The sequence below is a fragment of the Orcinus orca genome, chromosome 19 (assembly GCF_937001465.1).
Source record: "Orcinus orca chromosome 19, mOrcOrc1.1, whole genome shotgun sequence".
In the NCBI taxonomy this organism is placed as follows: Eukaryota; Metazoa; Chordata; class Mammalia; order Artiodactyla; family Delphinidae; genus Orcinus; species Orcinus orca.
In genome coordinates, this window is record NC_064577.1 from 2,878,767 (window position 1) to 2,901,191 (window position 22,425).

The following is a 22,425-nucleotide window of genomic DNA, read 5'->3' on the forward strand; positions in this document are numbered from 1 at the left end:
CATTTTCCCTCCAATGTATAAATAATGTGTAAAACTTCTGGGCAGAGAGAGCAGTTCAGTTTTCTGGCCTCCCTGTGCTATCAAGCTTGAGTTTAAAGATACATCATGAAGTCTTCTAAAAAAAAGAACATAGCATGAAGCTCTGTTTTTCCCACATGCTCCACAGCATTCTCGTGTCAGATGTTGCTTAAGAAAAGTCACATGCCAATCTGATTCTTATTCTTTTCTCAGAAATCTGCTTTTCCTCTCTGATAATTTTAAGAGTGTCTTTTATTTTTTGATGCTCTAAAATGTCATTAGTACATGACTCTGTACAGGCTTTTTCTTACTTATTCTGTCCAGCAATTATCTCCAAATCTATAAATCACAAATAAAATTCAGGTTGTTTTTCTTTAAATAAAAACAGTAAAACTACTGTAAAATTTATATAAAGGAGAAAAGTCCATGAATAGCTGAGCTAACCTTAAAAAAGAAGAGAAAATGGGGAAAAGGAGGCTTGCTCTACCAGATATTAAGACATATTGCAGGGCCATAATAGGTGGGTATCAGTGCAATAGACAAAAGGAACAAGGTAGAAACCTCTAAGAAGGACCCATTTATAATGGGAATTTGATATACAATAAAGGAGGCATCACAAATCAATGGGGAAAGATGAGATCATTTATTAGGTGGAGTTGGAAAAACCTGCCCACTACATGGAGAAGAATAAAACTGCATTGCTACCTAACATCATCTATAAGGGTGAACTCCAGATGAGTTAAGGAAATAAATGTGAAAGTAAAACCATAAATCCAACTGAATAAAATGTAGGATGAACTTTGTGACCTAGAGACAGGGAAGAACTTTAAACGTCAAAAGCACAAACCAATACAGAAGAACAATCAAGAATTTGATTATATCAGAATTATTTCTATCCATGAAAGATACCACATAAACAAAGTTAATAGGTGACAGAATAGAAGAAGGCATTTGCAAAGTCTAAAACATATAGGGGATTAACATCTAAAGTATACAAGGACTCAAGGTCCACCTTTCTGTTCAGCCATTCTCAGCATTGCTTTTGTCCCCATGTGGTTGCAAGATGACCACTACAGCTCCAGATAGTGTATCCTCACACAACTGCATCCAAACACAGGAAGCAGTCGTTCCTTGTGCGTCTCTTGGTATTGTGGAGAAATACTCATAGAAGTCGCCTAGCAGAACTCCTGTCTGGTCCCACTGGTCAGGACTGGATCACACATCAATGCCCCAGTTGCAAGGGTGACTGGAAAAACAATTGGTGGGCATGTTCAGCAACTATGGTGGGAGACAGCCTGGCCAGCAGGGGAGAAGGGTTGGAGAACAGCAGTTAGAGGATTAACAAAAAACGTTGCCATATCTGCCCTCCATTTTCTCCACTTTCTCCTGTCACTCCTATTAGATAGATGTGAACACTCGATCTACCCCCCCCCCCAATGGCTTTCATTCTCCACCTACTTTCTTTTCCTACTGCGTTCTGAGAGAATTTCTCCATCCAGTTTTCCAGAACAGTATTCACTCTTCTGTGTATCCACTCTGCCATTCAACCCACCTATTGTTTTATTTCAAAAAGTATGTTTTTCATTGCTAAGATCTCCAATTTACTTCATTTTTGTAATGCCTGTTCATGCTCTGTGGATGCAATATACTTGCATCTCTCTGATGATATTATTCTAAAGGTCTGTTCCAATTCTATTAGCTTTGTTTCCTCAAGTGAAATTCTTCTCTTTTTTTAATTCGATTTCGAGGTGCTACTCAAGTACACAGGGATTATTTACCCAAGATCCAGTTTTTCTACTGAGATCAGTTTTATGATATGTGAATTATATCTCAATAATGCCTTTTTTTGTTGTTTTTTGTGGGTTTTTTTAAAGAAGGAACTGATTGCTTACACTTCTGCCTCTGAGAGGAGTACTCAGACTTTTCCTTGGGCCTCTGAAATTACACTCTGTACTAGCGAGGATTGTTTGGAAACCCATCCTGTGCAAGCACTGGAGCATTACTAGCCTTACAACCATTTATAAAGGGCTTTGTGGCATCTACAACTTGCTCCATTTGTTTTTCCTCCACTGGGCAGAAGTAAAATGATTAAAAATAAGGATCACAAGTCAGAACAGGACTCAAAGTGCTAGTGTTACTGTAGCTAGAGGCTAGCAGTGAAGTGACATCATGCTCTGCCTATCGATCTTAGGAGCTCCTTGGCAGAAGGGAGCTTATCAAGTATCTGATAGTGAAACTTTCACATATATTACTTCACTTCATCCTTAAAGCCGCCTTTAGTAGCAGGCACTACAGATCTGTGTTTTACAGATGAGGAAACTGAGGCTAGTTTAGAGAAGTTAAGGAACTTGCCCAGAACCCACAATAAGAAAGTTGTGGAGTCACTGTAAAGCACCAGGGAATTATACAAAGATCAAGGAGAGTGAGAAGACATAAACTTACCTCACCTGAGACAACTCCAACAAACAAAGCCACTCAGATGTCACCATTCAATGGCTGTGTTCTTGGCAGGCATTTTGATACATAGGCATTTGGTGGCTTTTCTCTGGAAGTCTCCATTTCTCCTCGATTCTTTTTTTCAGAGACAATTTTTCATGACCTTTTTATTACCTGGATCATCTCACGAGTATTTCACTGTCCCTCTCTGAAGAATATTCTAAGCCAAATAAATGTCCTACCTTTACCTGATGGTCTGGTGCAAGCTAGTAAATTCGAGGACCTCTTCCCTGACTTTGCTTCTCAGGACCTGATGAACATTTCTTCAAGATATGGCAACACAGAACCACCAGCATATCATCAGACCTGTGAAGTCTAGTCAGGGTTTCGTGTATCTCAGAGAGGGTCTTTCAAACTCATGTTTATTCTTAGGCATCACAGGGAGTCTGTTGTCTTTTATCGATTAGAGGTCGCTGCTTCAGTCGGTTTTAGCCATCTTTAGTAACTCAAACCGCCGCCGCCCCTCCCCCGCCCCGCCTCTACCACCACACACACTGATGCACAGAGCTGCAAGGTTTCATCCTGCACAATGCTTCTCTGACCAGCCTATAGTTTACCATTGTTTTGCCACAGTAACAAGACCCATATAACAGAGGCCTGGTCTCAGATAACATTAGGACTTGCCTCCAGTTCTTCTGACTTCTAGCCCAGGTTCCCTTTGCATTAGTCCACGCTGCATCTTATGTAGATGATTCTGACATATTATGTGCAAAATCTGGACAGAGCTGTATGGTTACTAGACAAGTAAGCCATCTGCATTAAGTCGGTAAATCACAAGCTACATTTTTAGAATGTTTCTCTTCTCATTTGGCTAATTCAATAATACAGATATCTGTCCAAATTTTAAACAAGAATTTTGTCCTGTCAGAATTAATTTTCCTAGTAGAAATTGTTTCTGGTACAAGGTGGTAGCATTTCCGTTATGTAATGTATAAAGTAAATGTATTCAATATGTATAATCTGAGTGACTAGTAACAGCTTTTCCTGATATCTCACAGTTTCTCTTTGTTCATCAATTTAATCAGTGAGATTAAAAGACAGACATCTTACATATGACTCCTCATACACCTGGGTTTTCGATTCCATCTAGTATCTATAAATTTCCCTTTTCAAACCACCTCCTTAGGATCCTTATCAGAGAGCAAGGAACAGAAATTCTATGCCATTAGATCAGCAGAAGGTAAAAAGTACTCTCTACATATTATTCCATTTAATCCTCCCAACCCTTTGGAAATAGACATTATATAACAACAACAAAAAAGCACATTGCTATAAAAGATCAGAGGTAGTATTCAAATCCAGGTATTTCCAACCTAAGAACTCATGTTCTTCCTTCTATACCATGAGTTAAGAAGCAGACACATTCATGTAATAATATGACACAACTGTAACATAATTTCTCATAAGAGAAATATAAAAATGTTCCCCCAAACTCATGGTTCCTTTTATTTAGTATAAAGAGAAAAGATTCTTGTTAGCTAGCAGAAAAACTGGAGAAGACTTTGGGAGAAAATAGCAATTAAGAGAGGCCTTTAAGGATGGATAAAATGTCAACAGGTCCTGAAAATATAGGCATCAAGTAAATTCACCATGCAGATTCACAGGGACTGTCTCTCATAATCTTATCACTCTGAAAATTCCTCAGGACTCTGAATCCCTGCTCATCTTCAGAGTTCTCTCCATTCCATCTGCAAATGCTCCCTGAGCCCCACCCCAAACCAAACTTTCCTTTATAAATTTTCTTTCAAGACTCTTAGGGTTATCATCGTTTAAAAATAGCCTATTAGCTCTGAGGCATAAGGCTTTTTAACAGCACTCTGAATTCTACTCATCCCATGCATTCTGATTCATTTGCATCTACCTAATAGTGTCTTATCTTGGTTTGTACTTCACAAGATTTCTTTCAGAGCCCTTATAAATATGGCCTGGTCTCTATTCCTCCTCAATAGCAATTCCTAGTCTAAAAGCTAAAAGCAGTAGGCCTAAGGATGTGTTTATTTAAGTGTAATATGAACTGGATAAAGAGATCTAACAACAAAGCTAAAAAACAGAATGCATTTCCTTTGATGATCAAATTTTAACAACACACAATTTCAATAACTAGTACAGTAATATTTTCATGAAAATTTCTTTGTATTAACAACAATGGAAAACTAATGTTAGAAGGGAACTCTAACTCTTTACTGAGTTTACATACCTTTGAGGTACAAATAAAATGCGCCAAATATTGCTCCAGCTGTTTGTATCACTGATAGTAGAATAACTGTACTTACTATATGCTAAGCACTGTGGTAAGATTTTATTTAATTTCCATTACCCTATAAAGTAACACTAGTGCTTTTTTTTACAAACGAAATTGAGATTCAGAGAAGTTAAGTCACTTGCCCAGAGTTACAATGCTAGTCAGAGTCAGGATTTGAACCCAAACACTGTTGATTTGAGCCCAAATCACTCTGATGACAAAACTTCTGTTCTTTCAGTTACAGAATGCCACCTTCATCCCCAAATCCTGCACAAAAGAGGTGGTCAAATTACAGAACCAACATGAGATTTTCCCAAAATTATCAATTATCTCACGATGTCCCCATATGTGGGATGATGGTTAGTCACTAATCAAATCTGCATCTGAATTCCACAAAAGCAACCAGAGATTACTAGGCAATGTTAACACATGCCCTCTACCAGATATTGCAAATCTATCATCCAAAGGCCAGTCCTGGTGGAAAATCTTGACTTGGCCTTGGTAAGGAGACTAGCAGAGCCAGAGGATCTCCCTGAAGGCTAGCATTCTCTGATTGGATGGTAGCACTGCTCAAAATAATTCCATTATTTCCTTGGGTAGAGGTCTTACGTCAGAATAAATTATCAGAATAAAGGGATCCCGTTCCAAAAGAAAACCAACTCCTAACAAAGCTTTTGTTATGGCGCTCACAGGGTCACTTCCATATGAAGTAAGGAACTCTACACAACACATAAAAGAATCTGCAGGGACTTCCCTGGTGATCCAGTGGTTGGGAATCCGCCTTCAAATGCAGGGGACATGGGTTTGATCCCTGGTCCGGGAACTAGGATCCCACATGCTGCTGGTCAACTAGGCCTGCGCTCCACAACTACAGAGCCCACACGCTCTGGAGCTCACATACCACAACTAGAGAGAGGCCCGCGTGCTGCAACTAAGATCCAACAAAGCCATAAATTAAAAAAATAGATAGTTAAAATAATTTAAAAGAAAAGAATCTGCAATAGATTTGTATATTTTTCCTTGGTATCAGATCTGTATCGGTGTAATTAATATGTATATATGCTCCTGAAGGAGCACAAGTGTATTTAGTATGAATGGACTATTTATTCATCACTGATGCCTAACTAAAAAAAGCGCAAATTTTTCTGAGTATATAAGAGACATACCCTAGGGGCTTCCCTGGTGGTGCAGTGGTTGAGAATCTGCCTGCCAATGCAGGGGACACAGGTTCAATCCCTGGTCTGGGAAGATCCCACATGCCGTGGAGCAACTAGGCCTGTGAGCCACAACTACTGAGCCTGTGCTCCTCAACAAGAGAGGCCGCGACAGTGAAAGGCCCGCGCACCGCGATGAAGAGTGGCCCCTGCTCGCCGCAACTAGAGAAAGCCCTCGCACGGAAACGAAGACCCAACACAACCAAAAATAAATAAATAAATTTATTTAAAAAAAAAAAGAGACATACCCTAGAGGAATGGTTTCTCTCTTTCTCAAAATTTAAAAATACCTTTCTACTTAATTATGTTATTGATATGCTGATCACTTCAACATCCCTGCGGAGCTAATAATGATAATAATCACAGATTTTCTGTTCTTCATTTCAGGGGCTTTTGTTTTTGCTGAAGTTTGACTCTTTTCATCTACTTCAAGCAATAGATTTGCCATGTTTTATTTCTCTCCATCTTTTTCAGATCTAAAAATAACAACACAAGGGCTTCCCTGGTGGTGCAGTGGTTGGGAATCCGCCTGCCAAGGCAGGGGACATGGGTTCAAGCCCTGGTCCAGGAAGATCCCACATGCCGCAGAGCAACTAAGCCCATGTGCCACAACTACTGAGCCTGCACTCTAGAGCCAGCGAGCCACAGCTACTGAAGCCCGCGCACCTAGAGCCCGTGCTCCACAACAAGAGAAGCCACTGCAATGAGAAGCCCGCACACCACAACAACGAGTAGCCCCCGCTCACCACAACAAAGAGTAGCCCCTGCTTGATGCAACTAGAGAAAGCCCACGCGCAGCAACGAAGACCCTATGCAGCCAAAAATAAATAAATTTTAAAAAATAAAATAAAAATAACAACACAAAGCTACAAAGCATTAATTATCTAAAATATTTCTAATAAACAAAATTGCATTTTGGATGCAAGGGGCCAAATTATGCACATAGATTAATCACTCTTTCCACAAACACAATATCAAGGAGGGTGGCCTAGGTTCAATGTTCTAATATATCACTCAGATTTTTTGGAGGAAAAAAATTATAACTGTGGAAAATACAATTTTCAAAAGTATATCAAATCAGCTATATAAATTATGAAATATAATTCCAAAATGGTGTAAAAAAACACCAATTCTTCCTTGAAACAAAAAATGTAATATATCAAATCAACACATTGTACACCTTACCTTACACAATGTTACATATCGATTATTTTTCTCTCAATAAAGTTGGAAAAAAAAAGAAAAAATATATAACAGAGTATGAGTGCCATCACTATCTATCATTAACACCTCCCAACAATCTGTCTCTCCCCTAATCACTGTTTTCATATAAACATTTCTGACTGTATATTCCAATGTTGTCTGTTGATGTTACCTGTGGTCAGAGTTCTTGTCTTATCTTTGGTTCCCCAAGATCTAGTACAAAACCTAGCACAAAACCTACTCTATAAATGATCACTGAACTGAAATAAACATCCTTTATGTATCTTTGAGGCACAAGTGAAATAGTATATGCAAAAGTACTTTGGAAATGACATTGGATTTGTCAATGATTTCTTGGATATGAAAAAACAGACAAACTGGACTTCGTAAAAATTCTTTTACTTTTGTGCATCAAAAGATACTATCAAAAGAGTAAAAAGGCAACCCACAGAATGGGAAAAAATATTTGCAAATGATTTATCTGAGAAGGGATTAATATTCAGGCTATATACAGAATTCCTAAAACTCAACAGCAACAACGACAACAAAAAACCAACCTGATTCAAAAAAGGACGAAGGACTTGAATAGACATTTCTCCAAAGAAGATCTACAAGTAGTCAAGAAGCACATGATAAGACACTAAACATCACTAATCATTGGGGAAGTGCAAATCAAAACTACTATGAGGGCTTCCCTGGTGGCACAGTGGTTGAGAGTCCGCCTGCCGATGCAGGGGACACGGGTTCGTGCCCTGGTCCGGGAAGATCCCACATGCTGCGGAGCGGCTGGGCCCCTGAGCCATGGCCGCTGAGCCTGCGCGTCCGGAGCCTGGGCTCCGCAACGGGAGAGGACACAACAGTGAGAGGCCCGCGTACTGCAAAAAAAAAAAACCTCCTATAACACTTCATACCCATTAGGATGGTCCCTATCAAAAAAAACCCAGAAACAACAAATATGAACTGTTGTTGGGAATGTAAGCTGGTACAGCTGCTGTAGAAACAGTATGGTGGTCCATCAAAAAATTAGAAATAGGGACTTCCCTGGTGGCACAGTGGTTAAGAATCCACCTGCTAATGCAGGGGACACAGGTTCGAGCACTGGTCTGGGAAGAGCCCACATGCCACGGAGCAACTAAGCCCGTGTGCCACAACTACTCAGCCTGCGCTCTAGAACCCGTGAGCCACAACTACTGAGCCTGCGTGCCTAGAGCCCATGCTCCGCAACAAAGCCTGCGCACTGCAACAAAGAGTAGCCCCCACTCACCACAACTAGAGAAAGCCCAAGAGCAGCAACAAAGACCCAACTCAGCCGAAAATAAATAAATTAAAAAAAATAAAGTTGTCTTAATGTTCCAGGTTTTTTACTTTTTCACACAATTTTTTTTTAATTTAAAAAATATTTTATTTATTTATCTGCATCAGGTCTTAGTTGCAGCATGTGGAATCTTTAGTTGTGGCATGCAAACTCTTAGTTGTGGCATGTTGAATCTAGTTCCCTGACCAGGGACCGAACCCGGGGCCCCTGCATTGTGAGTGTGGAGTCTTAGCCACAGGACCACCAGAGAAGTCCCCCATATAAATCTTAGATTATTGTCAAGTTCCAGGGAAAATCATTAGGCATACTGTTTAATTTATAGATTTGGAGAGAACTGATATTTTTCTGATATTACATCTTTCCATCTATGAATCTATCTCCATGACGTCAGGACTTTTTTGCTCCCTAATACTATCTTGCAAAATTTTCCATTGCATCTTTCATTACATTAATTTCTGAGAAGCTTATGTTTTAAGTCACTATTATAAATTGGATCATTTTTCTATTATATATACTAATTGTTACTTGTAAGAATGCTAATCTTTATATAACAGTTACCTCTCTGAACTTTCTAATAGTTTGTAGATTCTCTTGAACATTTAGTGTAGACTTCCTTTACAATTAGGACAGCTTTTTTTTTTACTTTTCAATTTTATATCCCTTAGTACTTTTTCTTGTCCTTGCACAAAATTGAATAGGTGAGAGCAGCAACTTCTTGTCTCGGCTCTGTCTTTTTTTTTTTCGGCTCTGTCTTTGATGTAACTATTCCTAAAGTTTCACCATCAAGTATGCCATTAACTCTAAATTTTTTATTATTAGCAAATTAAAGACATTTTTTTCTATTTATTGTTTGCTAAGTTCTTATCATGAATGAATAATTTTATCAAATTCTTCTGCATATGAGCTTATCATATGATTTTTCTCTTCTACCCTGTTGGTAGATTTTCTGATGTTGAACTAGTCATTCATTCATTCAACAAATATTTATTGAGTGACTGTGATGTGCCAGGCACCGTTTTAGACTCTGGGAAAAGCAGGGAACTGACCGGCAAAAACCCCTGCCCTCATGAAGCTTAAATTCTATTTGGGAAGACAGATAATAAACAATAAAATAAAATACAGCACAACTCATAAGTGCTCTGGAGAAAAACAAAGCAGAGCAGGAGGGTAAGGAGTGCTAGCTAGAAAATGAAATTTAACTAGGATAGTCAGGGAAGGGCTCACTGGAGTGACATTTGAGGGAAGATCAAAGAAAGTCCATGGTAGGCTGAAGGAACCACAGGTGCAAAGCCCTCAAGGCAGAACTTTTAATTTTGCCACTGAAGAATTTTGAGCAGAAGAGTGATAAATATGACTTATATTTTAAAAGAATTTTTAAATTCTTGCATTTCTAAAATACATCCTCTTTGCTCATTATGCATTATTTTAGTACACTGCTAAATTTGTGAGAATGTTGTTTTTCTTTTCTCTCTACTCCTGAGATTGGTTTCTAATGTTCTTTCTTGAACACCCTTGCTCATCCTTATATTAAGGTTGTAATCTTGCAAAAAGCATCATAGAATGAGTTGGTTGTTACTAGTGTTTTCTTCCCATTACATGTACTAACTGTAATGCATGTACAAGAATGCTTTTGTTTTTTGTAAGCTGATTTTTTTTCTTTAATCTGCTATACTAATTTCTGATTGAGCTGCACCATAATTTTCCACCACGACCAGGGCGTCTGTCAATTTCTCCTTGCAGTTGTCGGCGAATACACTGGAAGGTACATAGTTTTTTACTTTAGTATCTTCTTAGATTTCTTTTACCACTAGGTACTGTCCCTTCTTATCCTAATTAATGGTTTTTGCCTTAAAGGTCATTTTGCCTGATAATAATATGCTGCACAAGCTTCCTTTTAGTATTTACCTGAATTGTTTTCTCCTTTTCAACACTTTTCAAAAATTAGGTTTTAGTTGTGTCTCTTTTAAGCAACATATAAATGAATTTTTAAAAATCTAATATGACAAACTAATTTTTTACAGAGGAGTTGATTCACACTTTTGACTACTGATGTAGCTGGATTTATTTCCCTACTTTATATAGTTTTCAATATATTTGTTATCCTTCTGATTCTTTTCTCCTGCCTTCTATTGAATTGATAGATTTCTATACTCCCTTTTATAGCTCTGCTTGTTTGGAAATTATAGATGCCTTCTTTTTCTTTCAGTAATTATTATTTTTTTTTTTAGTAATTACTCTTATTTTGTTTTCTTTTTTCCTTTTTAGGCTGTGGCATGCAAACTCTTAGTTGTGGCATGTTGAATCTAGTGCCCTGACCAAGTATCGAACCTGCGTCCCCTGCATTAGGAGCACAGTCTTAACCACTGGACTGCCAGGGAAGTCCCTATTCTTACTTTTAGAGGGCACACTTAACTTTACCTTTATTCTAAATATTCTTCAGCTATGTTTGCCTTCCTCCTGAACATAAAGAGGTTCTTAGTGAAGAGGTCCTCTCTCATTAGAGCAGCTGTTCTTCGAATGTGTTTCCCGAGACCCATTCAAGAATCTGCAAGGTTAAAGCTATTTTATAATATTACTAAGATGTTGCTTTTCCCCCACTCTGTTGACATTTGCACTGATGATATGAAAGCAATGATGGGTAAAACAGCTGGCACCTTACATGAATCAGGGCAGTGGTACCAAACTGTCCCAGCTGTCATTGTATTCTTCATTGTCATGCACTCACAGAAAAAAAAGCCAATTACGCTTAAGAGTGCCCTTGATGAGGCAGTAAAAATTACTGATTTTATTCAATTTTGACCCACAAATATGTCTTTTTTAAAATCTGGGTGATGATATAGGAAACATGCATAAAGCACTTTTGCTGCACACAGTACAGTGGTTGTCTCTTGGAGAAGCACTCGTGTGATTGAGTTTAACAAGCCACTTTTTTTGCACAGAACATCATTTTTATTTGAAGAACGACTGACAGACAAACCATGGTTCTGCAGACGTGGGTATGTGACAGACATTTCCTTGAAAATGAAGTGCTCTTGTCACTTCAAGGAAAAGAAAAAAATTTAAGCTGTCAAGAAAAAAGGCTATTAATATATTCCCTTCTCCAACTACATGTCTGTGTGAGGCTGAATTTTCTACAGGTATTTCAATTCAGAAATAAGAATTTATGAATAATGTGATTCATCTATAATAATATATACATGAAAATGAATACCTGATTCATATATAAGAACCCAGTTGTCTTCTAAGCCACACATTAAAGACACTGGCAAAAATGTACAAACAATACCATTCATTAAATTTCTATCTTGGGAAATATTTTTCATAAAAATGTTAACATGTAGTAGGTTTATTATTTGCAAATGAAATAGTATTTTTTAAATATTAGTTTTAATTTCTAATATGGCAAATATCAGTTGATATAACCCATGTAACAAAAGCTCTTTGGGCCTACAATAATTTTTAAGAGTATAAAGGGATCCTAAGACCAACACATTCAGGAACTGTTGGTTTATTTCAACTTTTTTATCACAAAAAAAGTGTCTACTTTGCAGTCAATAACTGATTTAAATGTACTGACTTGTCAAATCATTTTCTATTTAGCCACCACCTCTCCTATTGCAGAAACTGCCTTTGCTTCTTTTTTTTTTTTTGCAGTACGCGGGCCTCTCCCTGTTGCGGCCTCTCCCGTTACGGAGCACAGGCTCCAGACGCACAGGCTCAGCGGCCACGGCTCACGGGCCCAGTCGCTCCGCAGCATGTGGGATCTTCGCGGACCGGGGCACGAACCCGTGTTCCCTGCATCGGCAGGCGGACTCTCAACCACTGCGCCACCAGGGAAGCCCTGCCTTTGCTTCTTTACTCCCACATCTTCTCTCTGGATTCACTTTTCTCCTTGCAGAAATGTATCCTTTAATAATTTTTTAAAATAAATTTATTTTTGGCTGTGTTGAGTCTTCGTTGCTGCGTGCGGGCTTTCTCTAGTTGCAGCGAGCGGGGACTACTCTTCGTTGCAGTGTGCAGGCTTCTCATTGTGGTGGCTTCTCTTGCTGCAGAGCACGGGCTCTAGGTGCACAGGCTTCAGTAGTTGTGGCACACAGGCTCGGTAGTTGTGGCGCACGGATTTAGTTGCTCCGTGGCACGTGGGATCTTCCTGGAGCAGGGCTCAAACCTGTGTCCCCTGCACTGGCAGGTGGATTCTTAACCATCGCACCACCAGGGAAGCCCTCTTTTAATAATTCTTAAGTGAGGTTCTGTACTAAACTCATGTCTAAAAATGTTTCTAACTTACAGTCATTCTTGAATGTTATTTTAGCTGTGGATAAAGTTCTAGGTCAATATATACGCCCTCAGTATTTGAGACATTGTTTCCTGGCCTCTATTGTTGCTGATGAGAAGTCAGCTGCCATCGTAATTGGTGGCCCTTTGTATATGGTGTCTTTTTTTTTTTTTTTTTTTTTGCTGTGTTGCGTCTTCGTTGCTGTGCACGGGATTTCTCTAGTTGAGCCGAGCGGGGGCTACTCTTCGTTGCGGTGCGCGGGCTTCTCACTGACGTGGCTTCTCTTGTTGCGGAGCACGGGCTCTAGGCACGCAGGCTTCAGTAGTTCTGGCCTGTGGGATCCAGAGTGCAGGCTCAGTAGTTGTGGCGCACGGGCTTAGTTGCTCCCCAGCATATGGGATCTACCCAGAGCAGGGCTCGAACTCATGTCCCCTGAATTGGCAGGTGGATTCTTAACCACTGCGCCACCAGGGAAGTCCAAGAACTAGGTCTTAAATAGTGTTTTGAGCCTACTTTGATAGGCTCAAAATCACAGATAGGCCTTAAATCACAGATCTAGCTACCGAGTCAACCGAGACAAGGCTACTTGTCTGTTTTTGGTTTTAAAAGACCCCAAAGCCATGTTTTTCTCATTTACTCTCATTGGGCCCAGTTTTTTATAAAGCAGCAGTCCCAGGCCGAAAGTCAACAGTTTTCCCAGCCTGCTTTCACAAACTGACACCCATCCCAGGCCCTGGCTTTGATCACTATTCCTAGCTCTTTTGCCTCGGTCATGGAGCTCTCAAAAAGATTTTTACGAACAGAGGTCATGGTCTTGGCCACCCTGGTTCTAGACCCAGAGCCCGAGTTCCCACTCACCATGAGGGCTTTCTCTTCTATTTTTAGTCACATAAATATATCTGCTTTTATCTTAACCATTTTACCTGTTATTGTTAAGTGTGTGAGGCAGGGGAATTGTGTAGAAGCATGAACTCACTTTAATATCTCAATCAGAGGTAATAACTTACTTATACATTTTAAAAAATGATAATGTACTTTGTAAGCCAAAAAAAAGCTTTAACAATTTTAACATTTACTCTCTTTACTATAACAGAGGCAAATAAAAAGTGGAGTTATGGATGCAAAGAGGAGAAAGAGCCAAATGCTTATCACGGGAACTGGAAAAAGCTTCACATTTCAACCAGTTGTTTGCCCACATCCTAAAATGGTCTATGGATTCACTGGAACCATAAAGGAAGAAGTGAAACAAATACTTAATCATATCTAATGAACTTGTTAGAAAAGAGTGATACAATACTTGGTAGAAATGTCTCATCAGAGATGAAATAGAAGCTATTCCCCTCCAGTAGCGCAGTGGAGCCAGTCCTTTGTGGGGCAGGAGGTGCACAAATATCAATTTAGTTTGCTTCATCTATGTGTCTCTGGTCTGCTCTGTCCTTTGTTATACATGGAAACTGGGGCAGTTTAGCAACTCATTAAGAAACACACAAGAAGATGGGCAGCAGATCGGGAAGCATCATGGGCTGGGGCTCACAGCAGTGGTGAGAGCAAAGCAGTCCCCAGTGAACTAGGTGTCAGGTAGGTCAAGAAAGAGGGTCAAGTTCTGAAAACTGGAATACGGCAGAGAAGGTGGAAATAAGACAATGCTCTGATACTAAAACACACTAAAGTCAGAATGAGTTCAACAAATGAGGGCAGGGAGGAAGTCAGTCCCAAGCCTGAGGTTTAGCTGGGTTTGTGGTTGAGACTGAGTGGCTCCAGCAGTGGAGATAAAAGACCCAGGTTAGACAAGGAGCCATACGTGTTAAGTCCATACATTCAGAGCATGAGACCTATCACCAACATGGATGAAGATCCATGAAATTAAACTTTAGATATTTTAATGCTGTGCTCTAGTTCTACTTTTTAGTATTATAAGTGGACATTAATTCACAAACAGCAAACTATAGGAACCTGCCTAACTCAAGAAAGAAGCAATTTGCATACAGAAAGAGATATGAATATAAATTCAAGGTATTATTAAAGACAAGTTCATTCCCTTTTCTCCTAGCTGTCAATAGTAAAACTTTAAAACAATGTACCCCAGACTCAACAGTACTATTAACTTTTTCTAAAAACTGCAAAAAAAAATCTACTTCAGATCCAAATTTCTTGGTCAAGTAAAACTAAGAGATTGATCACTAAATTACAAAAACAAATCCATATGTAATAAGCTCAACTTTTAAATAAAGGTTTCTTCCCACCAGTGCCGGAAAATAAAATTTTCATGAGTTGGCCTCACAAAGGTTGTATCTAGACCAGAAATGCCCAATTAAAACAGACATAATCGAAGGTGCTGAGTTCTGAGTGGTTAAGCACTATGGACAAGGTACTAGCTAGTCAGAATGGCTACTGGTAAGGTGAGTTTGAATTATTGCCTGGAAGGGTAATAGCAGTGTCATATTAAACATTTACCCAGGGCTTCTTTTAAGTATTTAGGGAGGTGACATACCTTAAATATTAATGTTACTGTTTATTCATCAAATATTTATGGAATCCATACTATGGACCCAAACCCTGTATTAAGCACTAGATCTGGTTCTCAAGGAGCTTACCATGAGTTACATTGTTAATAAAAGCATATTATTAACACAAAAATTAAAATAAATTATGTCCTGTGTGCCAGATATTGTACTAGGTGTTTTATATTAGTATTTCACTTAATTCCATTTTAAATGTGAGAAAACTCAGGCTTAGAGGTTGAGTAACTTGCCCAAGTTCCCAGAGCTAGGATCTGGTGCTGTAATTAGAACTCCAATCTGTTCCAGAGCCCCAAATCCTATCCATTATGCATATTGCCTCTGGTAAGGGAGATAAGACATAAAGAGCATAATTATCATATAAGGTCAAAAGTGAAAAAGGAAAAAAGAACTGTAGATAATTAAGGACATTCAAGAAGACAAATTTCTTCCAAGTGGGTAAACAAGGAATGGCTTTGTGAAGCAAGTGATATTTACACAAATTTTTGTCAGATGGATAGGATCTGGTTGTACAGAGAAAGGATATGAAGGACAAGGTGTAAAAAGTATGGGTGGTGGAAGGCGTGTTGCACCAGGAATCGGAAGATCAGGTTCAAGCTTTACTCCTCCTTAACTGTGTACACGAAGTAAGCCACTTACCTCTCTAGGCTTCAGGTTATTCTTATGTAAAATGTCCAGTATTGTTCATTAAAAAAAAACAAAACAAACATAAGCTATATGCAAGAAGATAGTCACAGTAGAGTCATTTATAAAAGTAAAATCTAGGAAACAACTTACCAACAATCAAGAAACGGGTAAATAACTCAAATTATTATGCAGCCTTTCTGACAATAATTATGGATACTGTAGCAACATAGAAAAGTGTAACAAACAGCAAATAATAAAAACTATTCAATACTGCACTATTACAAACATACATATGACCAAAACTAAAGCATAGTATACAGAAATAAAATTTGAAAAATAAAAATACACATGCCAAATCTGTTCCCCAGACCTCTTAAAGTAAAAAAACTCTAGGGGGCTTCCCTAGTGGCGCAGTGGTTGAGAGTCCGCCTGCCGATGCAGGGGACACAGGTTCGTGCCCCGGACCGGGAAGATCCCACATGCCGCGGAGCGGCTGGGCCCGTGAGCCATGGCCGCTGAGCCTGCGCGTCCGAAGCCTGTGCTCTGCAGCGGGAGAGGCCACAACAGTGAGAGGCCTGCGTACCGCAAAAAAAAAACCTCTAGGGATTCTCCAAGTGACTCTGATGTATACCCAGGACTGTGAGGCACTGATAGGATATCTAATGTTTCTTTCAACTTGAACATTCTAATTCTTTAGGTGCATTTCGTATACCATGGCAAAGTAGACAAGTGCTAAGAACAGATTATAGAAATGTACAGGGAATAAAAATTAGTTTGGGGTAACTGCACCACAGGATCTGTCAAAGAGAGCATGAAGGAACATGAAGGCCTTGATAGGCTAAGGAGGGGTTTGGACATCATGCTGTTGGCCATAGAAGGTTATCTATAGCTTCTGAGCTAAGTAAAATAGTGAGAGCAGCACCAGAGCCCTCTGGAGTCTGGAGTCTTAGCAGCCTTGGGGTTTCTGCTGCCTTTGGCTGGCATCATTGGGTTTAAAGGGCCCTCACTGGTCTCCAAAAATGTCCTTAATTTTCTTATGAAGACAATTTAAGATAGCTCTTAGGGAGAGCAGGGATGTCAGTTACCTGGCATATTAGGTAGTACTATATTCTCCCTCACCTGAGGCAGACTTCACTAACCAATCACAGTACTCTTTCCCAATAAGCCTAGTTGGCTTCAAAATAATTCTCAATACTTCTCATAGCCCTCCAGGAAGCCAGGAGACCCTTCTAATGGCAGAGATTTTTCCATCTCCCTACTCTTGAGCCTTAGAAGCAAAACCTACTCCTTCAATCTGGCTAAGAAGTGCTCCAAGGATTGGACAGGAACTCTAACGGTTCTAACTTCCTTTTGTGTGTGTAACTACATCACAGGTTCATCTCATACCAAGGGAAAAAGAAAAAAAACGGCAAACAGGAACGTAATTCCTAGTTAAGGTAGTGAACTTTAAGGATTGAAAATAAATCATATAAAAGTACAGACAAAAGTAAATTTATGTATAAAGGAGGGGTGTGGGGGGAAAGCTGGCTTTGGTCTCCTTCTTAGCTACATCACATGCCAGTAGGTACAAAACTTACAGAATATTGATGGGAATTCTTTATCCAGACTGTTGATCACATTTGAAGGCAACAGAAAAATGTTCTCAAATATGCAAAGAGTCAAGAAATACACCAGCTATGTACACTTCTTCTCAAAAATGTATCTGAAGATATCATCCAGCCAACCAACTAATGAAAAAAGAGAACACGCTTTTGATTTGGAATTTGTGACATGAAAGGACTAACAGTTAATATTTGAACCTTTAAAGCTAAATAAGTAGGAGAATGAGAAGAAATATTAAGTATGATCATTTCCTCACATTTAATACAGTGAATAAATTTTATTCTTGATGAATCAAGAAATATATATGAATATTATTGAAAGACACAAAAAAGTAAAAAACAGAAAGCGACAAGGATTTACTGTACAGCACAGGGAATTATATTAGGTATGTTGTACTAATCTATAATGGAATATAATCACAGAAAAAAGTAACTGAATCACTACACTGTACTCCTGAAATTAACACAATATTGTAAATCAACTTTACTTCAATTTAAAAAAAGAGAGTCTATCATTTAATTTACCAGAAGATGGGAAGATATACCAAAAATACATAGAGAAATGTGTGGAGGAATATGCAACAAAATATATTAACATGTTATCTCCAGATGGCTACATCGAGGGTAAATTCCGCTCTCTTATTCTTTAAATTTCACCAGAGTTCCCCACCTCACGGCCTTAGGACTTGCTGCTCCCGCCACCTGAAATACTCTTAACCTATACTCTTAACCTATCTTCACATGGCTAAGTCTGTCTCTGCAGGGCTGTCCCTCTCTCATTACTTAGATACAGCTCACATATGATTTATTTCCTCAGAAAGGCATTCCTTGATCATCCAATCTAGAGCAGTCCCATCCCCACAAATCACTAGTATTTTACTGTCTTATTGTGTTCATGGCACTTTATCAGTATCTTAAATTAAAAATTATCTTATTTTTTCTTTGAATACTGTTAATCTTCCACACTAGAAATGGGAGCTCCATGAAGGGAGGGGCTTGTCCCTTCTGTTTCAATGCTGTATCTCCCCTTAGGACCTTGAAGCATACTTTGGCACATAATATTTGTTGAAAAATGTATATCCATAAGTCAATTTTGTAATCAGAACAAAAAAATAAAGTTATTTACTTTTGAGATATGAAAGAAATAAAAGCAGAGAGAATTAAGTTAGTTAAAAAAGTGGGGCTTCCCTGGTGGCGCAGTGGTTGAGAGTCCGCCTGCCGATGCAGGGGACACGGGTTCGTGCCCCGGTCCGGGAAGATCCAACATGCCGCGGAGCGGCTGGGCCCGTGAGCCATGGCCGCTGAGCCTGCGCATCTGGAGCCTATGCTCCGCAACAGGAGAGGCCACAACAGGGAGAGGCCCGCGTACTGCACAAAAAAAAAAAAAAAAAAAGTGAAAGATAAGACTATACTAGGATATCATTTTATGCAAACTTAATTGGCAAAAAAAATGTAGAAGTATGAGAACCTTAAATGTTGGAAAGGATATGGCTCAGTGGGAACTCATATGTCACTGGTGGAGTATAAATCAATTCACTACTTTGGTAAACAATGTGACATTCTCTTATAGGGCTCATCATTTGCATATCCTATTACCCAGCAATTCCACTGCTGGAGAAACCTCTTCATATGTATGCACCAAGAGACACACGTTATAATGTTCACCGCAACACTAAAGGCAAAACAACTGGACTCCTAAACAGCCATCAAAATAAAATGAATAAATTCTGGTACATCAGACAAAACTGGAAATGAATGTACTGCAGCTACCCAAAACAACATGGATGAATCTTAGTATGATTTAGCATAATCCCCATGATTCCAATTTTATAAAGGTTAGAAACAGAATTAAATACATTTTTATATATAAGTAGATGTACAAATTAAAACAAAAGCAAAAACATGATAAACATGTTCCATATATCCTTTTGTGTCAGCTACTTAAAAAAAGTTAAATACGGAGACTTCCCTGGTGGCGCAGTGGTTAAGAAATCTACTGGCCAATGCAGGGGACACGGGTTCAATCCCTGGTCCAGAAAGATTCCACATGCCAGGGAGCAACTAAGCCCGTATGCCATAACTACTGAGCCTGCACTCTAGAGCCTGCGAGCCACAACTACTGAACCTGCACACCTAGAGCCCGCAGTCCGCAGCAAAAGAAGCCACCGCCAGGAGAAGCCCGCGCACCGCAACAAAGAGTAGCCCCCGCTCGCCACAACTAGAGAAAGCCCGCGTGCAGCAACAAAGACCCAACGCAGCCAAAAAATTAATTTAAAAAATTAAAAGTTAAATAAGAAAAAAATTGGACCTCACTTTGGAGTTGACCATATCTATCATCCAAATATGAATACTACACTTTTAGGAATTTTGGTTACAAACAACGAATTTTTAAAAAAATATATTAGTTCTAAAAAGAAAAACTTTAAAAAATTACAGGAGGCCTCTGACTTAAAGCTAACCATATTTTACAACTGTACTTCCTATATATAGCAGAGTAGGTCTTCAATAAATATATATTTGCTCAATGAATGATAGGTGATACATAATTGAAGGACTATTAATAAAAACAGCTAACTTTTATCGAGCTAGGAACAGTTTTAAACACTTCACATAAAGTGTTCCATTTAATTTTCATAATAATCTTATGAGGCAAGTCATGTATATTATCCCCACTCATGGAAGTACTAGAAAGTTCTATGAGAATATAGAGAAGAGAGTACTTGTCTCAGCCCCAGAGGGTCGAAGATTATTAAAATGTCCTAGTTAGGAGCAAACTAGAGCAATTAAACTTATTTCAATACAATTTGAGTTTCTGAAGTTACATGCTTCACTTTCTTTTCTTTCACATTTTGATGTAGTCTGTCAGCAATAAAATTAAGGCAAATGTATTGTTAGGCTCATGTAAATTTTAAAAATTGTAACTGGTACCCTTTACAAATCCTGAATTCAAAAGTACAGCACTGGGCTTCCCTGGTGGCGCAGTGGTTGAGAGTCCGCCTGCCGATGCGGGGGACACGGGTTCGTGCCCCGGTCCGGGAGGATCCCACATGCCGCGGAGCGGCTGGACCCGTGGGCCATGGCCGCTGGGTCTGCGCGTCCGGAGCCTGTGCTCCGCAACGGGAGGGGCCACAGCGGTGAGACGTCCGCGTACCGCAAAAAAAAAAAAAAAGTACAGCACTATTTACGTTGGAGAGAAGAAAGGAAATTACTAGATATCATTTGGTTGTATATAGTTTAGTGAAAGAATTGAAGGCGTGTGAGGTATAATAAACTGGTTCATTTTCAGGAACTTAGGAAATTCTTGATAAAATGTGAATGCACAAAATTTTAAGGAAAACTTCTAGAATGAAATGGGGCTTTGTGATGACTAAATATTTTAGAAATGTGCATTACAAATTTCCAGTTTAAAGATGAAAAATGTCATATCACCATGGGAACCCTCTCTCCTTCACTTCTAAAAAGAATTTCAAGTAAACAAGACCAAAAAGTGAGAAACATATATGTTTAAAAGTCCACAATAGGGCTTCCCTGGTGGCGCAGTGGTTGAGAGTCTGCCTGCCGATGCAGGGGACACGGGTTCGTGCCCTGGTCCAGGAAGATCCCACATGCTGCGGAGCGGCTGGGCCCGTGAGCCATGGCCGCTGAGCCTGCGCGTCCAGAGCCTATGCTCCGCAACGGGAGAGGCCGCAACAGTGAGAGGCCTGTGTAGCGCCAAAAAAAAAAAAAAAAAAAAAAAAAAAAGTCCGCAATAAAAACAGTCATATTATTTAAGACATGCTAGCCTAAAGTATCACATTTAAAAAAATAAGCACTTGCTACTAATTTGGGTGGGTTACAGGTTCTAATTTGCCCCATCCTACATCTGCTTCAAGCAGCTGCTTCAAGCAGTTCATCTCTGCATCTCTATAAAATGAGGTTAGACTAGATCTTTAAGGTGCCTTCTAATTCTAACATCCTGTGGTTCTATAAAGACAGTACTTTTAAGCAGGATAATTTAAAAAATTCCAATCTTCAAACCAGATACAGTAGTTCTGATCCCAAATGTAAAACTTTTAACTGCCAGGCTTAAATTAAAATACAAGCTAAATGTGTCTCCCTTTCCTGGTGGGAAGCTGAGAAAAACCAACTCAGGTGTCTTGGGTTTCCCAGGACTAGGGTTTTCCCACCACTAGAGTATTTCTTAAGAGAGAAAATACCAAGGTTGTGTCAGAGAAGCAATCGAAAGAGGTCATATGAAGAGGGCCAGGGAGAACAAGGAAAGAATAGAGGCAATATGGATAAATATCCAAGTAAACTCCCTAACGAAGACTTCATTTTGTAGATATCAAATCTCCTAATATTTGTATCCCTTTTACCTACTTCCTACCCACTTTCTCTAAGTTTTTTTAGGTGAAAACAAAACACCTCAAGTTTAGTTTTTAACTATGAAAAGGGGCTCATAAATATTTTTGAATGAAAATCGGAATTCTGTCTCTATCCCTGGAGATCTTAAAAATCTTTTTTCCAGTAATACAAGAGGCCCTAAGGTACTTGGTCAAGAATACATTGGTCTAGAACTTGTACTAATTTTTATCTAAAAGCATAATTACTTTGATGAAATTTATATAAGATGATACACATGGGACTTCCCTGGTGGCGCAGTGGTTAAGAATCCACCTGCCAATGCAGGGGACACGGGTTCGAACACTGCTCCGGGAAGATCCCACATGCCGCGGAGCAACTAAGCCCGTGTGCCACAATTACTGAGCCTGTGCTCTAGAGCCCGCAAGCCACAACTACCAAGCTCACGTGCCACAACTACTGAAGCCCGCGCGCCTAGAGCCCGTGCTCTGCAACAAGAGAAGCCACTGCAATGAGAAGCCTGCGCACCGCAACGAAGAGTAGCCCCGGCTCGCCACAACCACAGAATGCCTG

General features: G+C 39.4%; 1 protein-coding gene across 9 annotated transcripts in view; it reads right to left on the reverse strand.

The window, feature by feature from the left end:
• Positions 1-642: 642 nt before the first annotated feature.
• Positions 643-22,425, reverse strand: part of ZNF207 (zinc finger protein 207) — a 57,745-nt gene continuing 35,962 nt past the window's right edge. For 8 of the 9 annotated variants that reach the window (XM_049701811.1, XM_049701809.1, XM_049701807.1 and 5 more), the window contains 3 exons: positions 17,488-17,637; positions 15,923-15,943; positions 643-13,096 (listed from right to left, as the gene is read on the reverse strand). The gene's annotated coding sequence lies outside the window, so the exon portion shown is untranslated. The remainder of the gene's footprint in view (positions 13,097-15,922; positions 15,944-17,487; positions 17,638-22,425) is intronic. The other variant, XM_049701804.1, reaches the window with a different exon arrangement.